At 32.9% G+C, this 11,415-nt stretch overlaps 1 protein-coding gene across 4 annotated transcripts in view; it reads left to right on the top strand.

Moving 5' to 3' along the window:
* LOC117179610 (NFU1 iron-sulfur cluster scaffold homolog, mitochondrial-like) overlaps positions 1-11,415 on the top strand; it is an 87,527-nt gene that overhangs the window by 20,290 nt on the left and 55,822 nt on the right. The window contains exon 2 of one of the 4 annotated variants that reach the window (XM_033371599.1): positions 7,207-7,307. The exons of the other annotated variants lie outside the window; for them this stretch is intronic. The gene's annotated coding sequence lies outside the window, so the exon portion shown is untranslated. The remainder of the gene's footprint in view (positions 1-7,206; positions 7,308-11,415) is intronic. 4 annotated transcript variants of the gene reach the window in all.

Raw genomic sequence — 11,415 nt, 5'->3', positions numbered from 1 at the left:
CCCCCCCCCCCGCTATGAGGAACCTTTCATTGTCATGAGATTTAAGGCTGCTTCAATAACTAAAATCCTAAAGATATGGCTCAATTCAATTCTAATTATCTAAATCATTTTCCTGATGTAATTTTAAGAAAATAAAAAAAAAAGTTGATGAAAATCGGTTAACCGATTTTTATCAACTTTCTATTCATTTGCTTAAAATTAGATTAAGAAATTGATTCAACTAATAAAAATTTAATTTATTAACATATTAACACATTTTAATTCTTCTCTACCGATTCTAATTCTCTCGCGTGAAACATATAGTGTGTCAAACAGTGAAGCAGTCAAGTGTCCCCCCTTGGCGGCAGGGTATTGTGAAAAAATGTGAGAGTGGCGGTTCTGCCGCTCCCCAGAAAGTGCATAAAAAGTTTAGGAATCGCTGCTCTATTGTAACGGGTTCTCGCGCCGTGTTTCTCTTAAAGCGTCCTAGCGCAAGCGCAGTACGTCTAAAATGGGAGACAGATATTCGAGAAGCTAGCAGTGCAACTTTGCGTCCGGATTCCCATGCATTCGCATTGAATTTTTTCTGTCAGTACTCACGTACTGCTGCTTCCAGTGTACGAGTTTCAGTTTTTAAATGAATCTTTGACTGAAACAAGAAAAATTTGTTTGAGTACACTTTGACTAATGTAAACCTAATGTAAACCAAACACCAGAAATTTGTTTGAATACGCTTTGATGAAAGTAAACCCAATTTTGATTGAAGTAAATAAGCTAATAGGTTATTTTTCAGTCAAAGTTTTAAGGATATCTGTCAAATATATGTCACGTAATTCATAGAGTACATTAATTAAACTTTTCAATAATAATATGTACGATTATAGTTACAGGCCCCATAAAGAAAATGAAATTAATGAAACCTTTCAAAATTCAAATATAAAACTGTCAAGCCCTTGAAGGTAAAAAATAAAAATAAAATACATATATAAAAATACATATTCTCAACAAATTACATTAATTTGTAACCCAGTAGTTAATAACAGTTAAGAGGAGAATAACTTAATTTTCAGCAAATAATAACAACGAATCTTCTATGAAACATTAAAATTTCTGCTAAGTTGTTGAATGTTCTAATAAAAAATTGAATTTTCTACCCAAAATTATGAAATTCCAACAAATGTTAATATTAAACTTAATAGATTAATTTACTGTTAAAAAAGTTTATTTTCACCTAAAGAAGTGATGCTTAAAGATTTATTTTAATTTTCAACTAAGTAGTTCAACTTTCAGCCAAAGAGTTTCATTTTCAATCAAAGTAAAATCTTATTTTTGTTTTTTTTTTTGTTAATGTTGATGAATGAGAGTGTGAGATAAGTTTAACTTGCATTCCAGGATTTGACACTCATATTTGAATTTTCAAAGCTTTCATTTATTTAATTTTTTATACAACCTGATACTATAATCCTGCATTTTATTATTGAAAAGTTTAATTAACTTATTCTATCAATTATGTGACATATATTTGACAGATATCGTTAAAACTTTGACTCAAAATTGACCTATTAGCTACAATTTCTCGCTTTTTCTCTGAGAATAGTTTACTGGTCTATTAGCTAAAATTTCTCGCCTTTTCTCTGCAAATAGTTTACAGTAGGTTTATACATTAGTCAAAGTGTGTTAAAACGAATTTTTCCTGTTTGAATCAACCATTTAATTAAAAAACTAAAACACGTGCGCTGGGAGCTGCAGCGCGGGAAAACTAACAGAACGCATTTACTGCGCACGCGCGGGAATCAGGACGGAAAGTTGTACTGCTAGCGGCAGACGCTTGTGTGCTCTTCGGTTTCTGCTCCCGTCGTAGACAGCTAGTGGGTAGTTAGTTTAGCAACACTTTAAATATAATACCAGCATGAACGCGGTTTAATACATAAGTAAATGACAACTTTTTATACAATCTAAGTAACGTGGTGACGTGCGCTACTTGTTGCTATTTTCTTTTCCCAATTGTAACCTATTTTCTTTATTTTAAATGTAAACTTTTATTAAGTACTAGGATTTTCCTACACCTAATACTGAATTAATGCGAAGTTTTCTTTGGGGTTTTTTTCGATAACCCCATGTCCTACCAGCATACTTTTTTTATTGGGGAAATAGTTTGAATCTTTGTTCGTCTTTCGGTCCTCTGGAGGGATTCGTCTCTCTTCCCTACCGATAGAAATCTCTAAGTTTTCTCTAGCGAAATAGCCTATCATTTCCTTTTGTATTCGTCACGTACCGGGCGGGCAGAGTTATTTGCAGTAGTTGGCCGTCGCTAATCCGACTTTCCCTTTTAAAATTTCTCTTCAAGTTATTAACACTTTTTTTTAAGTTAATGAATTTTCCCATTATACTTATTTATAATTATAACTTATATGCTAATATACCATTTTCTAGTTGAATTCAAAAACGTTGTCTTTTTTGGCGTATTTCATTCCATTTACGAGAAAGGTCGTATTAACTCCAGTTTTAAGCATTTTAAAAATAAGTTAGATATCTGAAATCATCGAAACCCGTAGATTCCGAATGATTATTTTCTAGGCTGTTAACTATCAAATTTAAAAAAATCGACTTCTAAATTTTAATCCGAAAGCTTAGCAAAGGACCCTTGAGTGTCGGCTACTCTATTGATATAGCCCATCTGCTTGTTATTTATGATCGAATTCTTATTTCAATTTCAGCGTCTCCGCTTTTTATTTATGATCGTATTTCTATTTCATTTTCTGAAAGGACATTTTAAAGCCTTTAAAACACTTAAAAGAACTACACTTAAAGAATATACTCAGAGATTTCTTTCGATAGTGTTAGGACTCATAAGAGGGGCACTGATGAGAGCCTTTTCTTTCGAAACCGCTTCTTTGTTTTAAAAATAAATACATGTCTCGTCCATGTTTCTGGGGAGATGTCTCGATAGCTCGCTGGAATCAAGGACCAGCTTGATTAAAAAATATGAGAAATAAAAATAAATAATATATTTAATCATTTCTAAATTTTAAAACGAACAAAAGATATAAATGCCAGCGGTATGTTTCCGTTTTTTTCGACCTTTTCCGAAACTGTCCTATGCGCATTTTTTGTCTGTTTCTATGAGATTTTATCAGAAAACTAAATTATGTAATATTGTTATATAAATATTGTTTAATAGAACTTGATATGTAATTATTATGTAATCATACATAAACTTTTTAAATTAAAATGTATCGAAGGATTAGAAAGTAAAAATTATTCATTTAATAAATTTCGAAATTTAATCATTTTTTTCATTAAATAATTTCTTCAAAATTATTAGTGCTTAATATACTTGACAGTAATTTAGTGAAAAAATTTTCAAGAAAAAAAATTATTTTTTAAAAATTGTTTAAATAATTGTTTTTTTTTGTTCAAATTATTATTAACTTTATAAAATAGTAATTTTCAAAAACAAAATAATTTATTATTAATAATATTAATAAGTATTATTATTAATAATTAAGAATTTCTGATAACATCTGATAAGAATAAATGAGACATTTCTGATCAAATCCGATAGAACACTAGTGGGACACTTCTGATAAGATCTGATGGAATTATATTGGGACAAATTTTGCGGAAAGAAACTGAATAATTCGGATAAAGGTTTCGGAAAGATTCTGATAAAATCTGAAAATAATATTTTTCCGTCTGTTTCAGAATCTAAGAAATTTCCTTTCAGAATCTTTCCGATTTTTTGGGCAGGGTAGTAGCACGGATTTTCCGGCATACAATTAATGATTGTAAGACTGAGATTTGCCAGAGAATCAAACTGATTTTCCTTCCTTTTTTTTAAATTAAATACTAAATAATATCAAAATGTGTCAATCCTTACACAAAGAAAAGGGTAAAACTCATGCTAGCTCCAGGATAAAGTAAGTAGGCTAGAATTTAAAACGATCTTTTTATTTATTTAGGTGTTGAATAGCCTTATATTTTGTGAGCTACACAAATAACCGTAAGTGCGATTATTACATGTCGGGATAGTTAAATTATTGCGATGTTGAAATAAATATAAGACGCAAAGGAGTACCGAGACTCCGCCTTTGTGAAACCTAAACATAAAGAAAAATAATGAAACGTTAAAACTTCGACCTTAAAATTTCGAAGACAGTCAAGGAAGGGTTTATAGACTGTCAATATAGACATTCTATGTGAATAAAAAATAAAAAATTCTTTTTTAAATTTGTAATATTATTGTCGAAACAACTTTTATTGCAAAAATATTCTGAAATAGTTTTTCTTTTTTGTATATCACCTATTCTCTGGTGCTAGAATAAGCAATAATTAAAATATTTGAGCTTAAAAAAACGTTTTTCATTTTTTAAAACAATTTATTGACAGATATCGGTTTTCTTTTAGAATTTGTATTCGTGGACTGATTTCTATAGATGTAAGTATTCTAAAGTTTTTTGAGTCGATGATTCCCAATCTTATAACAGAATTTCAAAATTCAAGATGGCTGATCCAATATGGTGGCTCAAACGTTTGAAAACAGTCACTATTTTATAAAAATGGATATCCTAAGGATTTTATGTTCCTGAATCCAATCATAATAATAGAATTTTTAATCTCAAAATACCCGAACCAAGATTGTGGATTAAAAATTTAGAAATATTTTTTTTACGAGTGGTTGTCCTTTCGTATTTTGGGTCGCTGCATGAAAATCTAATAATCTGAATGCATGAACTTCCTAGTACTCTGAGATTCAAGAAAGGATTGTAGAATTCTTAACAAATTTTTGTTAATAAGCACTGTAATTTATTACAATTAAAAAACGTAAATTAATTAGTTTTAAAAACACCCAACACATAAATTATATTTCCATGTATACAAACATCTGCAGTACGTCCTTTTAGCCTTATAAGGATTACAACTTTTTGTCATTTTTTATTCAGTTGACCAATACTACTAAAATGGCAGCATCTTTGTCCTGCAGCGCAACTTTAACAGTTCATCTCGCTCAAATAAAGTGTATCTCCACCTTTCCTCGAAGTCGATTGGTGAGCACGCATTGTGGCTTTGAATTTTTTTATTTCTCTCGGAAGTATCTTATCAAATCTTTAAATGTTAGAAAGGGAAATGATTTGTATATGTACACTTTTGACTTTTTCTTGAAGAACCTGGACTAAAGCTTCGAGATTTGGTACATCTACTCAATGGCCATGGGTCGATGAAAATGTGAAGATGATTTACTGCAGGAAATTTATTCAAGTACTCACTTAAAATTGTTATGAAATGCGCAGTTATGGGAACTGAATCATGTCTAAGTATCAAATCTCTAATAGTTACAATTTGTTCAAATTACTAGAGGCCTCATATTGATGCTGCCCTTAAGCGAAGTGCGCCGTTAAGTTACAGCTACTCGAAAGTGATAATATCTAGATGGGACCCTTATAACAAGAAAATCCTCGATTATTTGTACGCCCACATCATTAGACCAAACTAAATAAATAATTGACGTACCTAAACGCGAGAAGTGACACCTTCATACTTTGCTCGCCCGAGATAGAACTTTCATGATTTGATGGATCGAGCGAGCACCTTTTAGTTTTGGCTAACTTCTAGCTTCATCTTGCTCATCATTGTCAAGTCGTGTCGCGTGCGTTGGCATCCTACCGTTAGGACGCCTCAACCTGTTTACCCCTTTTGTCTATTTCAGGACAAATGATCGATTTTATGCCTTTTAGATTTAGAGTATTACAAAAAATTTATTCTTCCAATTGGTTTAATTCCCCAACCTTTCCATTGAAATCCCCTTCAACTAATATAGGCCAGTTTGGGTATTTTATTGATATTTCAAAAATGAGTTTATTTACATTGCGGTATATTGATTTCTGCTTGTTCGAAGATTTTTTTGACAGTTTTGTAGATATTCTTATTACTATTCTGATTATCCCTTACGTTAAAGAGGATAATTTTTTTTTTCTCTTTCTCTCCCATCCAGATATTCAATATTTTTCTCCAGCAAGTTTAACTGTTTTTCCAAAGATTCGCTTTTTTCTTCCGGGAGCAAGCATTTTGTTTTGTAGACTTGGAGCTCCTCAATTACTATTTCGTTTGAGTTCTTCAGTGTCATAGTATCCTCAAACATCGACTTGACCTTTAAATATTGCAAACGCCTTGGCAGTTTTAAAACTCTTGAAAATTATTAGGAATTTTTAAAAAATACCCTAATATCTTCCATATCCTTTGTAATCACTTGAATTAATTAAAATATTTGTAAACTACCTGAACATAAGATATTTAATATCCTGTAAAATCTTTTGAAACTCCTAGAATTTTCTTAAGCGTTTGATAATTTGTTATAATTGTCAAAATAGTTTCGTAAATAGATTCGTAAAATTATTCTAAAATCTTCAACATTCGTTAATATCTTTGATATCCCACGAAGTTAATCTTATGAATTAATTATGCAAAATCTATTTAGATACCAGTTAAAATCATTTTATTCCTCAGAAATGTTCTAGAATCTTTTGGCAAATTGTAACATATTTTTGCTTATATTACCATAATACCCTTTTGCTGCTACAATCATAAAACATTTACAATCTTGTAAAATCGTTCCCTATCTTACAAAATTCTAGTTAGTTCTTTAAAACCCAATGAAATTTGTTTAAATAATCTAAAATCATTCGAATCTTTCAATTTTACTTGACAAATTTTTAATCATTTGAAAAAGCCTTGTAATCGCTTAAAATACCCTAATTAATTTCTTCTAATGCTTAACAAATTTCTATTTGTTTAAACAATTTTTATTTACTCAAGCAGTTATTTTTCGATAACTAAAAAATTAAAATAAAATAGAAGACTTACAATTAATTACTATTTTAAAACTATTCTTGGAAAAGTAATTATTCAAACAAATTAGATTTGTTTAAACAATTAAAAAGTGGTAAATTTATTCTTTCTATAGACTGTACAGTCACAAACATAACTGTATGTGTTCTATTTTATTTCATTTTTTAGTTATTGAAAAATAACTGCTCGAGTAAATAAAAATGGTTTAAACAAACAGAAATGTGTTAAACATTAGAAGAAATCTATCAAAATTATGAAATTATCTAACAAAAAGTAGCATAGGATACCACTTTTAAGAAAGTGGACATCTCTGGCTCAATTTTTAGAAATTTTGAAAATAAACAATAATTAATTGTTAAAATAATTACATAATATTTATAGAAAAATGGACTACTCCAGAAGACTTCTGTTTCCGGCATGAAAGTGTAAAGTAGTGGGAATTGTTGATGCTGAGTTATTCTGATATTGTGGTGAAATTTCAGGTGAGTGGATTGTGGATATGTGTAGAAGGGTTTGGATGTGAGAGATTTATTGAGGAATTGTGAGATTGAAAAGGAGAGGTAGATATTTTTGAGGATTGAGACAGATTTGTGTAGAAGTTGAGGTTAGGCTGTTTAGAGATTTGTGGCAGGATGGGAGGACTGGGTTGATCGGGTTGGTAATAGCAGGGTTGGGTAGCGACAAAGAAAGACGAGACAGGTACCAGACCCCGCTGGTAGATAGAGGCAGGGAAGCATAGAAGGCGGGAGAGTTTGAAATCGATTCATGGCTAGCGGAGCGAGTATCTCCACGGAAGAAACAGATTTAGTGCAGAAAGTGCTCAGTACGCCGAAAGAGGAGATCAAAGAAAGGAAGGCAAGGGGCAAGTATAAGAAAATTATAGAAAAGGAGAAATTAAGAGCAAAAAGCGTTGGATCAATTGAAGCTTTTATCAGAAGGAAGAGACGGGAAAGGGGAAGCAGCGAAGAGAAGGAAGATATCGGTGCGAGCTTGAAATATCAAAAAATGTTTAGATAGCAATCGGAAAAACAGAATTTGGTAGAGAAGAATGATAATAGTATGGGGGCTGAAGGAAGCGGAGATGAAAGTGAAGTTCCGATGAAAGAGGAAAGACTAAAGGAAATTCGCGAAGTGATGAATAAAAACTAGAGAAGCAGGAAGATAATAATAAAAAGGTAGAGGAGATGCAAGGTAGGATAAAGTAACTAGAAAGGTCGAACCGGGATTTTGCTGAGGGCGAGAGTGGGAATAATAAGAAGGAAAGGCTGAGAAAAATAGAACCAAGAATAGAAAGGAAAGAGAAGGAAAAAAGAAAAAGAAACATAGTGATAAAGGGTATAAGATTAGAAAGGAAGGAGCTGAAGGAAGGAGTGGAAGAAGTGCTAAAAAGGATTGTTGCGAAGGTAGAGATAGAAGAAGGGAGAAGTGTAGGAAGGGAAGAGCGAATAGGACAGAGAATGGTACTGGTAAGACTAAAGAAATGGGAACATAAGATGCAAGTAATGACAAAGAAGAGGATGTTATATGGAAGCTCGGAGAGAATAGAGAATGATTTGATATGGGTAAAAAGGAAGATGCAATATAAGATAAGGAAAATAGAGGAAAGAAAAAAGGGAAGAACATGGATTAAGTATGGGAGAATACAGAGAGACGGAGTATGGTGGAATTGGGATGAAGAAAGGGAACAGATAGTAAGAAAGGAGGCGCAGGGAAACTAGAAGTGGAAGGAACGGGAGATAGGAAAATAAGAAATAGTAAGAAGGAAAAAAGACGAGAAACGAAAGTAGGGATGGGAAAGAGTGAGGGGAAGGTTACCAAGAGGTTACAAATGGCATGTGCAAAATGCAAAAAGGAAGAATAAAAAGGGAAGAGCAATGGGAGGAATGGTGATGTTAGTAAGGAATGAATGTATAACAGGAAGAGATAAGAAAGACAGGAGAGAACAAAAAGAAGGATTAATAGTAGAAGTGGTAATGAGGAGAGAAGTGGAAGGTAGTGGGGGTTTATGTGAACGGTGATATGCAGGAGAAAGCAGAGGAGATGAAAGAAATGATTGGAAAAATAAAGCAGAGATTAGGCTGATAATAGATGGGGATTTCAATGCGAGAACAGGAGACAGAGGAGGAAGGGAATGGGGAGAAAAGACAGGAAGAAACTCGAAAAATAAGGTACTAAATGGGGAAGGATAAAAGGTGTTGAAGTTCTTGGAAGAATTGAGATAATATATCTTAAATGGAAATATAGAAGGAGGTGAGAAAGTGGAATATACACGCTCAGGAGGTGAGAAGGGGACGGTAATTGATTATGTGATAGTTGATGATTTGGTAAGAGAGAAGGTTAATAAACTAGAGGTAGGTGATTATGTTGATTCGGATCACTTTCTCGTAATAGTGACATTAGTGGGACAAAAAAGAAATAGCAATATGAATAAAAGGGGAGCAAATGTAAAAAGTGTAGGTAAATGTAATTGGTCAAGGGAAGGAAAAGAACAGTTTAGAGAAAAGGTCAGAAATATCAAAATGAGAGAGGGAAATGTGGATGAGGAGATGGAAAAAATGATAGGAGAAATAAAAAGAGGATTAGAGTGCACAAACAAAAATGAAGTTAGTAAGGGGGGAATAGAAGTGGGTAGGATGAGGGCTGTAAAGAGAAAAAGTTATGGGGAAGAATATAGGCAAAAAACGAAAGAGGGAACTGAGTTGTGTTACTAAAAGAAAGAGGAAGATAATAAAAGGTTTGAGGAAGAGGCGGAGAAAGCTAGGACGAAAAAAGAGGTAGAATGGAAGAAATATTTTTTGGATTTGCTAGGAGGAGTAGAGAGAAAAGTTATAAATGAAGGAAAATATGGTAGATAAAGAGATGAGCAAGAGGAGATAACAAAGGAGGAAATAGTTAAGGTTTTAGGAATAATGAAGGATGGAAAGGCACCTGGTATAGATGAGATTCCAAATGAAGTATGGAAATATGGAGGGGAGGAACTAGAGGAATGGGCATGGATAATGTGTGATAGAGTATGGAGAGGAGAGGGGTGGCCAGAGTTATGGAAAGAAGGAGTAGTTACACCAATAGTACAGAAAGGCAAAGGAGAATAGGTTAAAGTTTGTAGGGGGGTGACGCTGACGCCAACACTGTATAAAGTATATTTAACTGTTTTGTCATCAGGAGGGTTTAGAAAAGGAATGGTGGTAATGGGCAACATATATGTTCTGAACTATCTGGTAAATAGGGGCATTAAAAGGAAAAAGGGACAATGATAGAAATGTTCGTGAACTTAAAGGCGGCGTTTGACTAATTAGACCTAGGCGAAATGGAAAAAGTTATGGTAAAAAGGGGATAAGAGAGGAATTAATAAAGAGAGTATCGGAAATTTTTAGAGAGACAAAAAGCAAGGTAAAGATAGGAGAGCAGTTAGGAGATAGTATCTGGTTTATGAGAGGTGTGAAGTAAGGATGTCCTCTAAACCCACTTTTATTTAATTTATTAATATCAGACTTGGAAGAAGAAATGAGGAGAAAAGGTTGGAGAGGAGTTAGTATAGGGAAGGAAAAGATATATACATTGGCATACGCAGACGACATAATGTTGATGGCAGAGGATGAAGAAGGGATGGCGAGATTAATTACAGGATTATAGAAATACTTAGATGGGAAAAACCTGAATGTAAATGTAGAAAAGACATAGATAATAAGGTTCAGAAAAGGAGGGGGAAGGAAAAAAGAATGGACAGGGAGATGGAAGGGAATAAAGTTAGAAGAAGTAAAAGAGTTTAGATATTTGGGACATATCGTGCAAACGAATGGAGATCATACATCTCATATAAGAGAAAGGATAAAAAAAGCAGCAGGGGTCATGAAACAGATATAGGGAATAGGAAAAAGAAGGTTAAAAAATGGGAGAAGGAGAATGTGGTTATTTGATACGATGGTATGGAGTAGAGATATGGGGATGAAAAGAAAGGAAAGATATTGAGAGTTTACAAGAAAGGTATATAAGGTGGACACTAGGGGCAGACTGGAGGACGCCAGGATATATGGCGAGAGAAGCAGCGCAAAGGGATAACTGAAGTATGAGAGCGGGAAAGAGGACATGCAAATTTTAGACGAAGCTGATGGAGAGAAAGGGAGGGGAGTTTGCGAGAAAGTAATTGATTGAGGTAGAAGAGAGGAAAGGGAGGGCGTTCGAATGAACGAGATGGGAAGAAGAAAGGAGGGAGTTCCTTATTGATAGAGAAATAGAAGACGGGATTGGAGTAAACTATGAAGAATTGGAAAAAAGGGAGAGGGAAAGACAATTGATAGAAAGGTGGGGGATGATTAAGGAATCAAAATACAATAAATAGTTTTGGTGGAAAATAAGCTTATTTTGTGCAGAATTCATGTGTTTCATTGGAAATGCCTTTTTAAGTATACAATTCAGCTGTTTGAATGAAAATTTAACTTGTTGTTTAAATATTTAACCATTTTGTTGAAAACAATTTTTTTTAATTGATGTATTTGATTCAAATTTTTTTTTGTAGAAAACTAATTGTTTTAGTTGAAAGTTGAACTATTTCTATTATAGATAGTCCACTAGTAACTAATATTAATATTA

The sequence above is a fragment of the Belonocnema kinseyi genome, chromosome 9, assembly GCF_010883055.1.
Source record: "Belonocnema kinseyi isolate 2016_QV_RU_SX_M_011 chromosome 9, B_treatae_v1, whole genome shotgun sequence".
Lineage (NCBI taxonomy): Eukaryota > Metazoa > Arthropoda > Insecta > Hymenoptera > Cynipidae > Belonocnema > Belonocnema kinseyi.
Note: the sequence above shows the minus strand (reverse complement) of the source record. Positions and strands in the feature narration are given on the sequence as shown.